The sequence below is a fragment of the Oryctolagus cuniculus genome, chromosome 4, assembly GCF_964237555.1.
Source record: "Oryctolagus cuniculus chromosome 4, mOryCun1.1, whole genome shotgun sequence".
Lineage (NCBI taxonomy): Eukaryota > Metazoa > Chordata > Mammalia > Lagomorpha > Leporidae > Oryctolagus > Oryctolagus cuniculus.
The window spans coordinates 135,958,970-135,977,474 of NC_091435.1; positions in this window are offsets into that span (position 1 = coordinate 135,958,970).

Sequence of the window (18,505 nt, forward strand, 5' to 3'; positions counted from 1 at the left end):
CCATTAATAGACATTTTTCTGAGTCTTGGACGCCTTATAGCCACAAGGGGAGTCCAATAATTGGCTGCTTAGTCCCTTATGGAAAGCTGGTTCTTTTTTATGGAGGCTGCTAGTCCCTTGGGAGCCTAGCCATGTCCAATCTTGACTGTATCATTTCCATTTGATAATTATGCTTTATTTATTCTTATTTTATTGTAGGTTTTCTAAGTGGTAAAAGATGTACTTTGTCCTTAAGATGCACAATCTTGAATGTACCATTTCTGTTTGATAATTTTACTTCATTAATATTGTCTGGTTTTTATTGGTTAGGTTTGTAAATATTGCAAGTGAAAATTTGGCTTGAGGATGTCCAATTTTGATTGTATACGCTACTTGGTTGGTTACTGGGATTTGTAAGCATCAGAAGTGACACTTTGGTCTTACAGTGCTCATTCTGTCTTGGCTAATGGCAAGCAAAATGCTGGCCTTAAAAGAGACATATCTGGTGACTGCCTCATACAATTCACATGTTCAAAATCTGAGCAACTGAGGCATGCCAGTGACAGTTTTCTGATGCCACAGACTTCACTCAGCATGCAAAGGAGTTGCATGTATATAATTCCATTGGGCTAGTGTGCTTTCAAGGTATCAGAAGTGCTTGGCTTCTTGAACAGCTTTCAAGAGCTCCACAAGAACACCCAAGTTGGGTACATAGAGTCTCCCACAGCTGAAGAAGCTTACTAGGTGTTGAGCCTCCTTTTTCACTCATGATTGCCACTATGGCCAACAATTTTGGCTTGACTGTATCTGGGACCTTGCTTTGGCTTCCTGCAAAAGTGGCCTTCGCATTTAGCATATGGTAGTCCATGGTTAGTCTCCATGCCACAAAGGTCATTTTTGATCAGTCAAGCTGCACTGTTACATTGTGACAGGATGGATTGTAGCACATTTCATCTGCAGCAAAGTTCTGAATTCACAAAATACAGTTTTGTTTTCTACTGAGTATACCATATTGCTTTTGTTTCATAACCCTCTGGAGCTTGGGAACTTAGCGGGCAAGAGGATATGGGGATATGCCCCACTATTACAGCTCAAATCCTTGATTAAGAGGGGCCCAAACCTCTCTGGTAGCCAAAATGTCAATGCCTATAATGTACTCAGTGGTGGCAACTGTGGTCACTGTCACTGAAAATGGCCCAAAGCCCCCCCCCCCCGCCCCCGCTGCCAGCACATGACTCTGAGCACTGTGTATCCTGATACTTCCTGATATCATCAGTTTAATTTTTTTACTTTTATTTTTTTTTAAAAAGATTTTATTTATTTATTGAGAGTATAGTTACAGACAGTGAGAGGAAGAGACAGAGAGAAAGGTCTTCCTTCTGTTGGTTCACCCCCCAAATGGCCACTACAGCCAGTGCTGCGCTGATCCAAAGCCAGGAGCCAGGTGTTTCCTCCTGGTCTCCCGTGCAGGTGCAGGGCCCAAGCACTTGGGCCATCCTCCACTGCTATCCAGGCCACAGCAGAGAGCTGCACTGGAAGAGGAGCAACCGGAACAGCATCTGGTGCCCTGAAGATTTATTATTTATATTTGGTGTTGCATTATGTGATTTTAGGAATCATTTAGGAGGCAGGATTTTATTATGCATTTGGATGCTATCAAGCTATTCGGGTATTCTACGGTATCTGATTTATAAGGCAGGAAGAATGGATTAAGGCTAGAACTGTAATTGGTAAGGATGCTACATACACTCATGTTAGTCCAGAAACGGACAAGTTTGAGTAGTTTTATAAGTTGAACAGTGTTCACATTTTATCTCTAGGCATGATAACAAAATGGTCTTTTTTGGTTTGATTCATCATAGTTAGAGTGCTGTTAGTATTGAATGAAATTGTATGTGTCCCAAAGGAAACACCATGACCTACACAACAATGCCAGAGCAATTCAGGAATGTCGGGAACTCCTCCCATCATTTTAGTTCATCAATGAAATCACACCTTGTACTTCCAACTCCTCCATCCACAACTCTAGATGCAGCTGGGCTGGCACTGCCTACTCCTCTTAATGAACTTTATCTTTTTTGTATAGTGCTTACAATTTTATAAGAGAGTGCAAATTTGTTATACATTTGTATATAACCTTTCTAAATTTTATGAAATTAGATTTTTTAATCATAAAATAGAAGTTAAATTATCCTTGATCCTTAATAGTAAGATAATCAAAATCTGAAGGTGTAAATAAAGTCCATATGAATTGGTTATTATTTGTGAAACTTATGTGATTTTGTAAAATAACACATGATTTATAACTTCAAAAATGATATCATAGTGTCTACTAACTTGGCCTGTGACTTCTATTGAATTAAATATCTTTTGACAACAGTGTTAATGCCATGTTGAGGAATAATCTCAAAGGTTTAAGTTAAAAGAGGTGAAGTTAACTTGATGATGGAGTGGGGAGGATATATGAATTATAGATAAGTATAAGGATTTTAAGGATGAGAATTAAAAAAAGTAATTTTATTCTAACATACACCTTATAGTTATTAGTAATATTCTATGAGAAAAATGTTAAAAAAACATAAACTAATTCTTTGCAAAAGTATGTTATAGAAATACTGAGATATTATCACACCTAGGAATAATTTCCTCATAATTTTCTCACAACTTTATAGACATACATTAAATTATTCTCTGTTTATCTTTGAGTTTTAATGTTTTTTCCTATTAGAGTCCAGGGACTTCTTTATTCTGTTTGGTAAATTCCATCTCCTAGCACCTGGAAACACAACTCAAAAATAGCTGGCAATGCATAGATATTTATCAAATAATTGGATGATTAAATTGATGCATGAATTTAAACACTATAAATTTCAGGGATGACAATGCTATCCCTGCCATGGAAAGATTACCCCTGTAGAATCCTATGCTTAAAGCTTCCTTCACTTGATGAAAATTTTCTAATATATCTTTAATATGTCATCTGTTATCTATTACTTATTTGCTATTTATTCCTTTATCAGTTTCTTTGGTTTTTCAATCTTCCTTTTTACTTGTTGCATATTCACCATCTTGGCATATTAAATTAATATTCCAAGTAATTTACTGTAAAATATTATATTCTTCAATTTTTTTTATTTTTGGGTTAGAATTTCCCTTGGGGTTATCACCATCCTTTTTTAATGATTTACTTTCTTTCATGTTATTTTGGTTCTATGTATGTGCAATCTTCTTGTTAACTCCTCTCATTTCTGGCATACTTCACAGCATGCCATATTAGACTGTTTTTCCTAAGTGTTTTCATTTTCCCAGGGGTGGGATTACATGCTCTTTCCCATTTGACTTTGCTGTGCCTTCCCTGTAGGTGGAGCATAATTTCCCATTGTGTTAATCTTGGAGTTGAAAATATGATTTGCTTTAGCCAATAGTAGATGAGTCATATTTTAAATGAATTCTGTGGTTGATTTAGCTTGCATCCCATGAGAACACACAAACATGCAACCCCAGCCTAACTCCTATAACATGAGTAAGAAATAAATATTTATTGTAGGTACCTGAGTTTTGGAGATTCTTCATTTCTATAGTAAAAGCTAATATGGAAGGACTGGAGCACCAGATTTCTAATCCGTTCTGATGCTATGAACGTGCGTTCTAACCCACTTGCTATGCTATAACAAAATAGGACAGATTGAGCAATTTACGAGGAACAGGAATGTTTTACATGGAGGGTTGGGAAGTCCAAGATCAAGGTGCTGGCAGGTTCAGCTGCCTAGCTAAGGTCTACTCTCTGCTTCCAAGGTGGTGCCTCAAAGTCCTCACAAGGCACAGGAGCACCTAAAGAGAGAGAGACCACTACAGGAACCCTGGTGTGTACCAGCGTTAATCCATTTGTGAGAGTAGAGCCCTCTCCTAACCTTAGCCACTCCCAAAAGGCCTAACCTCCCAGCACATTGGCCTGGAGTTCACAACTTGCAACATATGTATACAGGAGGAGCATTCAAACCAGCTTACTATGTGAAGTGTTTCTTTCCACACCTTATTTCACAACTACAGTGTGCAAAGTAAAAATGTGCAATTCGGGACATGCTCAAGCTGACTTACCTCAAACGGCAGAGTTAGAAACATACCAGGGGATTCAAATTCAATCCCATCAAAGTGGCATGTACCAATGCCATCTCACTAGTCCCAGTGATCAATTTCTGTTTACAATTGATCGTAATGATAGGACTAAGAACCAAAGGGATCATATAAACAAGAATAGTGTCTGAAAATACTAGCTGATAGAATCAAAATTGGAGAGAACATGGGAAGTGAGATACACAGTAGACCCATAGAATGGCAAATGTCCTAAACAGCACTCTAGCCTCAGAATCAGCCCTTAAGGCATGTGGATCCAGCTGAAAAGCCCATGAGAGTATATCAGGCATGGAAAGCCAAGACACTCTGGGGAAAAAAAAAAAAACAACTAAATGAAAGATCTCTGCGAGTGATTTTCCCAGTGGAAAAAATGGGTCATCAAAGAAGGAGATACCTTTCTCTGAAGGGAGGAGAGAACTTCCACTTTGACCATGGCCTTGTCTAAATATGATTAGAGTCAGTGAACTCAGGGGGCTTCCATGGCCTTGGCAGCTCATGACAAGAGCCTAGGGTGATTACTGAGGCCATAAACAAGAGTGTCAATTTGTTAAGTCAACAACAGGAGTCACTGTGCACTTACTCCTCATGTAGGATCTCTGTCCTTAGTGTGCTGTACATTGTGATTTAATGCTACAACTAGTACTCAAACAGTATTTTTCACTTTATGTTTCTGTGTGGGAGCAAACTGTTGAAATCTTTACTTAATGTATGCTAAACTGATCTTCTGTATATAAAGAGAATCGAAAATGAATCTTGATGTGAATGGAAGGGGAGAGGGATTGGGAAAGGGGAGGGTTGCGGGTGGGAGGTACGTTATGGGGGGGAAGCCATTGTAACCCATAAGCTGTACTTTGGAAATTTATATTCATTAAATAAAAGTTAAAAAAAAAGTAAAAAAATTATTTTGCCTAATTCTTAAATTCAAACTCATCTGGTCCCAACAAACAAAATCCAGGGAGTTGGGGATGAGGTGTTGCAGGAAAGATAGCAAGAGTACCCCTAAACAGAAAAGGTGAGGAACTGGAATCTTAAAGAAATCATCCTCTACCAGGCTATTTTTAAGTACAAGTGGCAGGAAAGAGAGAGGGGCATGTTAAAAATCTTCAAGCTGCAAGCAGACCTCCTCCAGTGACTCACATGTCTGCATGCAAGGCTGAGCAGAGCTGACCTAAGATTTTAGGTGGCACTAGAGACAGATGTAATGTGAAGGTGGGATGCTAAAGCATTCTCACCTTGTTTCATGTGAGAGGTTCTCATTGCTCCTGCTGCTTCTATTAAATGTCCTATATCAGAATTTGTTCTCCTTAGCTTGCAGGCTGTATTTTCCCTTTTAAGGCTCTATGCTGGAGCATCACATCATTGCTCCAATTTAGCAAGCAATTCCAGGTCTTGCTGAGATCAAAGAGCCGGGTCAGATTATGCACTTTTCAGTTCCACCCTACTCCTGCAGGAACCAGCAGGGAGAAGAACATGATGAATAATGTATGGAGGATGGCATTAATCCATAGGTAACATATTAGTATAGAGAAGATTCCAAATGGGATTTAGTTTGTGACTTTTCCTTAGGATTTCTGCTTCTCCGGGGGATCTTAGGCACTTTTTTTTGGTCATCTTGTCTGCCAAATCCATCTACCTACTTTCTTCCATATCACGAGATAGAGGGAACGTTAAGAGCTACATCCTTCTAGAGTGTTCTTTATTCTCTTAGCTAACAATCTTCCCTGTTTGGATATATGGTCAATGTATTTTGGCTTCTTTATCTTAGTAATTTAAAACATATTTTGTCAAATATTGATAAAGGTATAATCCATAACTCAGCTTTACTCTACCATCTTTATATTTTACTTTTGATTGAAGTTAATTTGCATAAGAATAAATACATGTGGTGACAAATTTTGAATATACCTGTTTAATAACCAAGATATTTCTGTTTAAGTTCCATTACATATAAACTTCATTACTTAAATGATTATGTACTATAATGTTTTAGTTTTTTATTGGAAACTTATTTTATTTCGAAATAGGAAATAAAAGTGAACATTTGCATCATAATGCTGGGAGTTGGAATATCAATATAAATATGTAAATTAAATGTTTTGTACTAGAAAAATTTTTCCCTTCTCATCTCCTTATTTTACTTTGTAGTTTACTTTATTTCTCACATTTTCTCTACCAACTTTTTCTCAACTCCTATTTACTAAATTTATTGATGTTATTATTTATTCAATAATTAAAATTATGTAATTTATTGAGTTATTTATTAATAAACCCTTAGGATTTATGATACAAAAATGGGAATGATACACAGAGAAGAAAATAAAACTCTTGGTCATGAGAGTCAGCTAACTCTTCACAGAGAATAGGAAATTATAGAACACATATACCTTTCACTAGATAATTGTTGATTAATGAATGCCTCTGTCTATTGAAAATAATCATTGAAAATCCAGATTATCCCAACACTGAATACTGTCCTATGTTCTCCAGATAATTAATTCTATATATGTACATATTTTTATATAATTTCCTATTGGTACATGAACATGTATAGTGTTAATAACAACATCACAACTGAATATTCTTCTCAATACAGATCATAGGGAAATTTCCAATTATTTTGCAAAACAGTTGATGTGTTAATGAGAGTCATTATTTCATTTAATTGTTTTTAGGTATTCTGACTTTCTAATTTCTTGTCTGAGAATGGAAATCATACTGAATTTAAAAAAAATAGTAGCTATTATTTGCTGTGAATTTTAAGCATTGTTAGGGTAAATTCAAGCAGAAATTTTGTTTAAAAACCTCTGCTTAGGAAATGACAAGATAATTTAAACCTTGGATTTCAAGAAAAAAAAACAAAATTTAAATATGATATGCTTTTTAAAAATCATATTCCTTTCATGCTGTCTGAATACATAGTTTCAGCTTCCTTTGGCTTGCCAAGTCTCAATTAAGATTTGAATTTGTAAGTGTTATGAGATTTCTTCTTTTTACAAAATTGAATTTGACAGCATCTAAATGTGTTTATAACTAAAATACATTAAATGAGTGCATTAATATGGAGCAATTAGTGCTCAGAGTTCTCTGTCAAAATGTAAAATGTAATTATGATCATTATTTGGCAAAGTTAGATCACAGTTACTAAAATGAATAGCCCAAATGGTAATAAAGTATGGAAAATTTCAATATAGATTGAAAATGAAACTGCTGTGCTTCATTTATATTGCATTTAGCATAAATTTTCCTGGTCTTGGATAGTTCACTTGAACAAAAATCCAGAATTAATTTGATTATTAAAATCTTGTCCAATTATTTTCCAGTTTAAAAGGATGTGAATAAAATAAAATTGGTTAGGAAAGGGTTAGAATTAGTACTGGTACTATATATATATATACATATATATATATATAATTTATATTTCAGTTTTTTACTTGAACTTTTGGTATGATACCTGTTAATTTAAACCAGTGCTTTTGTAAGAAAATTCAAGATGCTTTATGGAACTGTCGAAAAGTCACTAACAACAAGTGAATACACTTTGGTTTTTAGCTTCTCATATTGTTCTTATCTGTCTAAATTTTGTGAAGCCCCATAATTACTATCCTTTGACATATTCATGAATGTTCTAATAGCAACCAGAAATTAAATAAAGTTGAAAATCAAGTCTCAAACACAAATTCTTTGCTATACAATTTTCATATACTTTATCCTTATAACAGAAAAAAATCTGTACAACTTGATACAATAATGTGTCACATCAGATTTTGCAATTTTAATCTCTGTTAGGCAAATATTCTTAACTCCATTTTAAAGATGAGGACACACTGTGGCATAGATTTCAGTTGCCTTGCTGAGGGATGAGTAGCAGATTTGGAGTTAAAGATGGATTTTGTGACAATCAGTCATCCCCAACTGTTTATTAACTAGTGTGATGCATCACTTTGCTGCACAGCATAGAAAGTGCTAAGTTTTCCTTTCTTAATATGACCTGGTCAGTGTTATAATTTGAATAGTTTAGTCATATTCTGAATGCCTAGGGAAGGAAAAAGACCTCTCACTCATAACCCACATTATTTAGCTCAGTTTATTTCTGAAAAGTAAGTCATTTCTATGAATAAACTCTCTCTGAGGCTACTAATAGTGAAGTGTTCCGATTAAATGAGTGAAAATAGCAGTTCTATACCACTGCCAATGCCTTTTCTGGTCACCAATATTAATGCTTTGGGCTTCCTCTCTGTGCCTCAGTACAGATAAATGAGATAAATGAAGAATTATCCCTTTTATTTTATTTTGTCTCTACAGGTGGTGATGGTATTTATTCAGATCAAACAAGAGTTCCATATCCACAAGATGTCCACAGTTATTCTATGTGAAGTGACACCACAAGTTGTCCTGATTAAAATTCTCATATCTCTGGTATAGCAGTTGTCTGTTTTAATGATGCATGGTTGCCTAAGCAATGGTTAATCTTATGATGGAGTTTGTCCCCAGAGGTTACATTTATCATTTTTTGAGGCTCTTACTTCCACCTGAATTACACGATGATGAATATAAGCACTTTAATAGTCTTTACTAAAATATGTGCATGTTTATAATAATAGGAAACTATGGCTATGGTCTTAGTGAGAGCACTTTCCGGGTAAGCACACAGCACCTTTTGCTGAGATGGCCATTTTTTTCAATTCAACCTCGTTGATGTGGAGCCTTCTCAAAAGACAAGGAGGCCAGAAAAATTAAAATGTCAGTAACATCTGCATTCAGACTTCACTCCCACCTGAATTTCAATGTAAACATGTTAAATATGCATTATGTAAATATATTTAAATATGCAGCACACATATTTACATTTAAATGTAGATTGAGCTAATTTATATGTTAGATTCTGAGTGTCAGTCATTAAAATGCACTGATTTCCTGACCAAATGTTACCTATCAGAATGATGTATGCATGAGCTTCTTAATTAACCATTTAGTAAGTACATAAAAGGTGCAAATACTGACCCAGGTGCAGACAGTAATTCTCGGAATGGTTGTTTCTTTAAAGGAACCAGCAATCAGAGTTTGTGAGGGTGGGGGTGGAAGAATGTGAATATGGATAAGTATAAAACTGAAATAAGATAGTAAGAAAACAAAGGGCAGAAGGGAAAATGTAGATGTGCAGTAAATATTGCATCAACAGCTTCAGTTTTCTGAAGATATCCATGCCACGATAACTTCTACCATCTGGTCATAGTAGAGTGGTCAAGAAGTGAGTTCTTCTAGGTAAACAGACAAATAAAAAGGTAAAAATACTAGTGTACAGCACCCCTACTAATGACAATCCATGAGATTCTATCTTGCAAAAGTAGATAATCTGGCACAAGTGCTCATTGTTACAATCTTTGTTCAGACTTAAATATTTACTCTATATGGTTATCAAGACAGTCTCCTTTCCGCTTTCCATTGTCTTCAGCTGCAAGTTTCCATAATGTGCTCTGCATATAAGATAGTCCTCCTTTATCCCTAGTTTCACTGCTCATGGTTTCAGTTTCCTGTAGTCAGTGGTGGTCGGATGATTTTAAACAGAACATTTCAGGAATAAATTCTTCATAGATTTTAAATTGCATGCTGCTGTGAATAGAGTGTCTTGATACCTTATGCTTACCGATCCATCTAGCAGTACACAAATCAATGTTTTGTCCAGCGTGTCCACACTGTGTAAGTCATTTAGTAGTTGTCTTCAATATCAGATCACTGTTGCAGTATCAAAGTGCGTGTGATCCAGCAATTCTGAGAGACAGAGAGAGGCCATGTTCACATAATTTTCATATAGTTGTAGTTATTCTATTAAGTTATCAGTTATTATTTTTAATCTCTTACTGTGCCTAAGTTATAAATTTAAAAATTAAACTTTATCATAATTATGCATACATGGGATATATTTAGAGTTTGATGGTAGTCTCTGAGGCTTCAGTCTTCCCATAGAGATTTTGTGAAATATCTTCCATGGGTAAGTGGGGGAAGACTACCATAACTACATTTTTCTAAGAATATTTTAATACACAATTCTGACCATATTATGTCCCTATTTAAAATAATATAGTAATTAATCATTTTCATCTTAAAATCCAAACTTTCTGAAGTATCTTTTTTCTTTTCTTTTCTTTTTTTTTTTTTTTTTTTTGACAGGCAGAGTTCGACAGTGAGAAAGAGAGAGACAGAGAGAAAGGTCTCCCTTCCGTTGGTTCACCCCCCCAAATGGCCGCTACGGCCAGTGCTGCGCCGATCCGAAGCCAGGAGCCGGGTGCTTCCTCCTGGTCTCCCATGCGGGTGCAGGGCCCAAGCACTTGGGCCATCCTCCACTGCCTTCCTGGGCCACAGCAGAGAGCTGGACTGGAAGAGGAGCAACCAGGACAGAATCCAGCGCCCCGATTGGGACTAGAACCCAGAGTGCCAGTGCCGCAAGCGGAGGATTAGCCTAGTGAGCTGCAGGGCCAGCCAGTATCTTTTCTCAACACTGCTCTTTTGTTCATTTCATATCTCAGTCCCTGCCATATCCTGGCTCAGAACATCTATTCTTCCATTCCAAATTACCTAACACTTAGCAAATTTTCCTGAGCTTAAAGTTAAAAAGAAAGAAAACATGAGAAGAGAAGAGAAGAGAAGAGAAGAGAAGAGAAGAGAAGAGAAGAGAAGAGAAGAGAAGAGAAGAGAAGAGAAGAGAAGAGAAAAACCTTTCTTGCAAGTTCCTTTGTTGTTTTTAGGAGAGTACCTCTCATTTTTCCTTTTGAGGCTCAAGCGGAGGGTGACCTCTCCTGGAAGTTCTCTATCCCTATTTCATTCCCAATCTCATGTGAGATGCTGGGTTCTTCTTCCTTCAGCTCCCTCTAGGAGTGAGACATCAAACAAAGATGTAAGACATTGGAGAAAGTGAGTGAAAGTTGTACCTTCTGTGAGGCCTGTGTGCCCAGAGTAGCAGTGGTAGAGAACTCCTTGTTTTGCAATGGGCCACCCCTCCACCTGTATTCTGATAAGCCACTTCCTCTTGTCTCCCTATCTATTCTTATGCAAACTTTGCTCCTGCAATTCACTCTGCTCTCTATCTTCCTCTCCTTTAAATTTATTGATTCTTCTTTTATTTATGTTATTTAAGTTTTTTAAATCAAAGCAATGTTTTAAATTTGATTACAGAGCATGTGTGGTTTATTTGCTATAATTTACATAATTTTCTTCATGAACTTCCACTCTGCTGGCTGCAGTAGAACAACTACATTTTATGCTTTAGAGTTATGGCCTTTCTGTGGCTTTTGATTAAATGCTCAACTGTTCAGAATCATTTCCCATAACTGCTACTTCTTTCATTTTTGTGTAACAGTGGAAACTTGTGTATTTAAGGAAAAAAGATAAATTTCTGGCTTGTGTGATTTTGAAAGTGCTCATTGGATCCACTGAGAATTGTTTGTTTCATCTGATTTCTGTTTTGCCTTTTTCCCCCTTTTTTTAAGTTAAACTTACTCTTTATTAACAAATTTATAATACCACTTCACTATAGGCTTGACTTCCCAGGTATTTTAAATAATCTTTGCTCGCTGAAGACAAATTATAGTAAGCATCCTTGTCTCAAAAACCTGGTCCCTTCCATCCACACCAGCCCTCTTCCAAAACAACTTGCAAATCTTCAGCACCTGTATAATGTAGATCTAGAATCAGAAATTTTATCTACCCTGTGATTTCATTCCATGCAGCCCAGCTACTAACTATGACAGCTGATGTTAGTGTATTCCTGTGCTGTGGCTGCCATAAGAAATTACTATAGACTGGGTGAGTTAAATAGCAGAAATTGATTTTCTCACAGTTTGGAGGCTGAAAGTCTGAGAGCAAGGTATCAGCAGGGTTAGTTTCTTCTGAGGCCTCCCTCTGGCAGTTGCAGATAGCTGCCTCATCATTGAGCTTCCCCCCTGGATAACCAATCCCTAATTTCCTCCTTAAAGAAACCCTTCATATTGGATTACACGCCATCATGATGACTCATTTAATTGAATTATTTCATTAAAAGCCCTTTCTCCTATACAGCCACATTCTAAACTACTGGATTAACATTTAAATGTATAAGTTTTATGAGGGAAAAATTGCAGACCAACAATTTCATTAGATTTCAGATCTTTGATCCTTGACAATGTCTTGTGTCCGGCTGGCTTTGTCCTTGGCCCTCTTACGATCTGTTTTGACTCTTAACATCCAAAAACAAATATGTGGGGATTCTTTTCCAACAAGGAACAATTCTCTTTACAACAACAGGATATCTTACAATTCAGTTCAATTCTAATGATAACTTCCTGCAGTTAGCATCAGATCCCCAAGTGAAGGGCTCAGTCTTATAAGGCTGCTCCCAATTTAAACTCCAGTTAGAAGACCTGGACTACTGGAAATTCCAACTGCTCAGCTATAATCCCCTTCTCAGATTCAAGAAATGGTTAGAGCAATTCATGGAACCCAGGAAAACTCTTGATTTACAGAAAACTGTTTTATTACAAAGGACACAAGTCAGGAATATCCAAATGTAACAGATGCGCAAGACCAGGCAAAGCAGGGGAAGGTGCTCAGAGACTACTTATTCTCTGTGAAGGCCTTGCCCCTGCCCTGCCTGTGTTCATTATGCAGAAGCTCCCATCTCTGTCATTTAGGGTTTTTTTTGGAGGTTCCATTATACAGCCAAGATTGATTAGATCATTGGCCATTGATAATTAGCTCAAAACTTGACCACTCTTCCTTGCCTGGAGGTTGAGGTTGTAAAGTTCCAATCTTCCAGTTATGTCTTCCTGTCTCTGGTAAATACACTCTATCCTGAAGCTGTCTGGGAACACTCAGCTCCCAGTCATCCCAATAGCACACAGAAGGACACTCATTCCTTTGGGCATTCTAAGGGTCTTAGAAACTAGGGTCTAAGATCAAGTATTATAACAGAAAGCATTCCTATAACTAGTTACTAGGGAAATAACAATGATTTTAAGCATATTGTGCTGGAATCAGGCACAGACCATATATATGCTACTCAGTATATCACAGTATCAGTCTTTCCTCTCAACTCTTGCATTAAGTGATTCGCCTTGGGTATTGCCCTTTTTTCCTCCTTTGCAATCCTTTGCAATGTTATTACTGCCCTCCTGAGAGGTCAAAAGCTAAAGAGAAGATGTTTTTTAGTCATGGTAAAAGGAATTACATGGGTAGGGTTCATGTGGTCCTAACTGAGGGACTAGGATTAGAGTAAAGCTCCATTTAAGAATGTGAGAATACAGAACTAAGCAGAATGGTTTCACTCCAAGATGAGGGAGCCTTAATCAAGTAATGAGAACAGAATTCATGGACAGATAGAAGGAGTCTTTAGTTTTTACTACCAAGATTCCTTTAAGGAGGATAGTAACAACAAATGTGAGGATTGCAAAGGAGAATAAAGGGCAAGACCCAAGGAGAATCATTTAATGGAAGAGTCGTGGGGGAAGACTGATACTATGGTATAATGAGAAGCATATATGTGGACTTTGTGCCTGATTCCAGCACAATGTGCCTAAAATGATTGTTATTTCCCTAGTAACTGGTGGTAGGAATGCTTTCTGTTATAATATTTGATCTTAGACCCTAGTTTCTAAGACCCTTAGAATGTCCAAAGGAATGAGTGTCCTTCTGTGTGCTAATGAGATGACTGGGAGCTGAGTGTTCCCAGACAGCTTCAGGATAGAGTGTATTTACCAGAGACAGGAAGACATAACTGGAAGATTGGAACTTTACAACCTCAACCTCCAGGCAAGGAAGAGTGGTCAAGTTTTGAGTTAATTATCAATGGCCAATGATCTAACCAATCTTGGCTGTATAATGGAACCTCCAAAAAAACCCCTAAATGACAGAGATGGGAGCTTCTGCATAATGAACACAGGCAGGGCCTTCACAGAGCGTAAGTAGTCTCTGAACACCTTCCCCTGCTTTTCCTGGTCTTGCGCATGGTTACATTTGGATGTTCCTGATTTTACACATTCTAAGTATTGTGGAGTGAAGTTTTCAGCTTTGGATTTCATTTTATAAATTCTAACTTTTACTTCTGCAATTAATCTCACCTTCAAAATTGCATACACAGCTAATTAAGCCACCAGGTGGCTTATTGAGAGGCTATTTAATTACTTGTATCTTGTTTTGAGGGCAATGATTGTAATTATCAAGTTGAAAGTGAAATGAAGTATGATACTATTTTCCCTTTCAAATGAATTGTGATTAAAAACAAAAGCTAACTTAGGTTAAACTGCAAGATTATTGTCTGGTAAAATATAGTCATTGCTTTCATTTGATAATGTTGTCTCATTAATAGCTTTTTGTCAATTTGAATAGCAAAAAAAAAAAAAAAGGGTGGTTTCACAAGAAAGATTCTTCTGATTTGTTGCTTTCAGTTACAAATTAGTCACTGTGGGAGAGGCAGGTTCCTTAGCATTTCCCAAAATAATTATCATAGGCCCAAGTTTTTTAATCCCGTTAAGTGATTTATTTTACAAAAGTATTTCCAAGATTAAAAATCAATAATTCTTCATTAAATAGATATACAAATACGATTAGCATTTTAATATTTTTCCTCAATATTCCTCCAAATTTATTTGAGCAAGGAAACAATTTTTCTCAGAACATGTCAGACATAAGTGAAAGGAAGCAATTTTAGGTTTCATTGAGTGAATTGCAGGAAATGTTGCATTAATTCCTCTTTCATTTGGTTCATTGATATAGTTCAGCGAGTACATCATTAAATGCAAGCAGAAATATATATATATATATATATATATATATATATAGAAAAATGCCTAAATGCCAAAATAAATTATTTGGGATGGTATAATGTTGAACTGATTATTTGGCTTGCTTTACTCCTATGAAAAGAGTTTCCAAATATACTTCAAAATTAGGGTCATCCATAAAATTAAGTATTAAAGTATGCTTCTGGCAGGCACCATGGCTCACTTGGCTAATCCTCTGCCTGAGGCACCGCCACCCCAGGTTCTAGTCCTATTCGGGGTGCCGTGTACTAGTCCCGGTTGCTCCTCTTCCAGTCCAGCTCTCTGCTGTGGTCTGGGAGGGCAGTGGAGGATGGCCCAAGTGCTTGGGCCCCTGCATTCGCATGGGAGACCAGGAAGAAGCACCTGGCTCCTGGCTTTGGTTCGGCACAGTGGTGGCCATAGTTGCCATTTGGGGGGTGATCCAATGGAAGGAAGACCTTTCTCTCTCTCTTTCTCTCTCTCTCTCTAACTCTGTCAAATAAATAAATTTAAAAAAAGAGTAAAAGTGGAAAAATTACCTGTCAAAATGCTATCTTTATGGAATTGTATTAATTGTAAAATGCAGTTTTTAAAGACTTATTTATGTGAAAGGCACAGTGACAGAGGGAAAGAGAGAGGGGAGAGAGAGAAAAATCTTCCATCTACTCTTTCAATCTCCAAATGGCAGCAATAACTTCAGGAAGGTCAAGTGGAAGCCAGGAGCCAGAAACACCATTGGGTTCTTCCACATACATAACAAAGGCCCAAGTACTTGAGTCATCTTCCATTTCCTTCCCAGGTACATTAGCGGGAAGCTGTATTGGAAGCATAGCAGCTGGAGGATTCCAACTGGCACTCTTGATAATGGGCTACAGGAATAGCAAAGTGCAACTAAATTCTTGGAGCCACATTGCTAGCCCATGTGAAATGTAATTGTAAGACAAATCATATAGATTAGTTTTTCTAAGATTCTTATATAATGTCTTAGGTCACTCCAATGCAAGATAGCAGGAGTGATGGGGGAGAGAGAGAGAATGAGAAGTGCAAGATTTACCAAATTTTAGGAAGTAAAACTAAATAAAAATTGATTTTTTCTCAAAAAACCCAAAACACATTAATGCCATAAAATATACAATGAAGTTTTCTTTGTTAGAAGTTAAATAATGGGTGAATTGTCAACTGCATATAAAAGATTATATGGAGATAAAGGTAAGGAGGAAGAATAAGATGTCAGAATTTCATTCAAATTTTCGATGATATATATAATACTTTATTTGAGTTACTCCATAATACTCAAAATGTGAAGTATTAGAATGCATACACACCTTTACATACAACTATTGTCTTTGTAGTAGCTTATTTTCTTTAATTTTTTAAATTTATATGCAATGACCATGTATTTTCATAGCTTATATTATTTCAAGACATAAAAATGGACAACTAATTGTTCTACCTCCTTGTCTTTTCTTTGTGTTTGGAGGCAATCAACTACCCACCTCAAGATCTTTATATAGCATATGATGTATTGTTATGAAGTGTAATCATCCTGCTAGGCTATGGATCACTAGAAGTTGTTCTTTTTTTTTAACTTTTATTTAATGAATATAAATTTCCAAAGTACAGAATATGGATTACAATGGCTTCCCCCCTCATAACGTCCCTCCCACCCACAACCCTCCCCTTTCCCATTCCCTCTCCCCTTCCATTCACATGAGGATTCATTTTCGATTCTCTTTATATACAGAAGATCAGTTTAGCATACATTAAGTAAAGATTTCAACAGTTTGCTCCCACACAGAAACAAAAAGTGAAAAATAATAGATGATTTTTTAAATGATGATGAAATCAGATCAGACCTATTGTCATGTTTAATCCCAGTGAGAGTCAAATTGGGAATTGATAATTTCTTCTTCTTCTTCTTCTTTTTTTTTTTTTTTTACAGAAGATCAGTTTAGTATACATTAAGTAAAGATTTCAACAGTTTGCACCCCCATAGAAACACAAAGTGAAATATACTGTTTGAGTACTCGTTATAGCATTAAGCCTCAATGTACAGCACATTAAGGACAGAGATCCTGCATGAAGAGTAAGTGCACAGTGACTCCTGTTGTTGACTTTACAAATTGACACTCCTGTTTATGGCATCAGTAATCTCCCTATGCACCAGTCATGAGTTTCCAAGGCTATGGAAGCCCCTTGAGTTCTCCGACTCTTATCTTATTTAGACAAGGTCATAGTCAAAGTGGAGGTTCTCTCCTCCCTTCAAAGAAAGGTACCTGCTTCTTTGAAGACCTGTTCTTTCCACTGGGATCTCACTCACAGAGATCTTTCATTTAGCACTGGGATCTCACTCACAGAGATCTTTCATTTAGGTGGTTTTTTTTGTTTTTTTGTTTTTTTTTTTTTTTTTTGCCAGAGTGTCTTGGCTTTCCATGCCTGAAATACTCTCATGGGCTTTTCAGCCAGATCTGAATGCCTTTAGGGCTGATTCTGAGGCCAGAATGCTGTTTAGGACATCCGCCATTCTATGAGTCTGCTGAGTATCTCGCTTCCCATGTTGGATCACTCTCCCCTTTATTTATTCTATCGGTTAGTATTAGGAGGTACTAGACTTGTTTATGTGCTCCCTTTGACTCTTAGTCCTTTCATTATGATCAATTGTGAACTGAAATTGATCACTTGGACTAGTGAGATGGCATTGGTACATGCCACCTTGATGGGATTGTTCTTTTTTTTTTTTAAGATCTATATATTTATTTGAAAGTCGGGGTTTCAAGAGAGAAGGGTAGAGAAGGAGAGAGAGATATCTTCAATCTGCTGTTTCACTCCCCAAATGGCCTCAACTGCTAGGGCTGGGCCAGGATGAAGCCAGGAACTAGGAGCTTCATCTGGGTCTCCCATGTGTGTGGCAGGGGCCCAAACACTTGGGCCATTTTCTACTACTTTTCACAGGCCATTAGCAGGGAGCTGGATTGGAAGTGGAGCAGCCGGAATAGGAACCAGTGCCCAAATACGATGATGACAGTGCAGGCTGTGCCTTTACCCACTATGCCACAAAACTGGCCCCTATAACTTGCTACTGATATTTGACTATGTTTTCATACTGATTTTCCAACCTCTGCCTCCTCTCTGTAACATTTCCCAAATTCTTTTAATCACTATTTTGCCTGTCAAAAAAAAAAAAAAGATTGGCCCATTTTCTTTCTCTCTTGAGGTTTTTAAGATCCTATATCATATGTATGGATTTCAAGATTTTTTTGCTCCAAAATAAACTTACCCTTTAATTACATGTCCCATAAATTTTTAAGATACCATCATGTGTATTTCAGAACCCAGTCAGCTTGTAGGCACTGTACCCAAATTGGCTTGCATGTATACTCTGTTCTTCACGCCAACCACAGCCAGTCTTTAGTTCCAGGAAATCCATGTTAAGTTGCTTTCATTTCAGTACTCAAAATGCAAACGAGCTCTTAACTTATCCTCTCCCTAACTATTGATTTATCCAGATACGCTGCTGTCTCGCTTGGAAGCTGTACAAATTACCAGACATACTCCCTAGTTTGACTTCAAACACAAAAGGCAGATTTCATCTTTATTGTAAGGCATCCTGAAAAGCAAAAGTT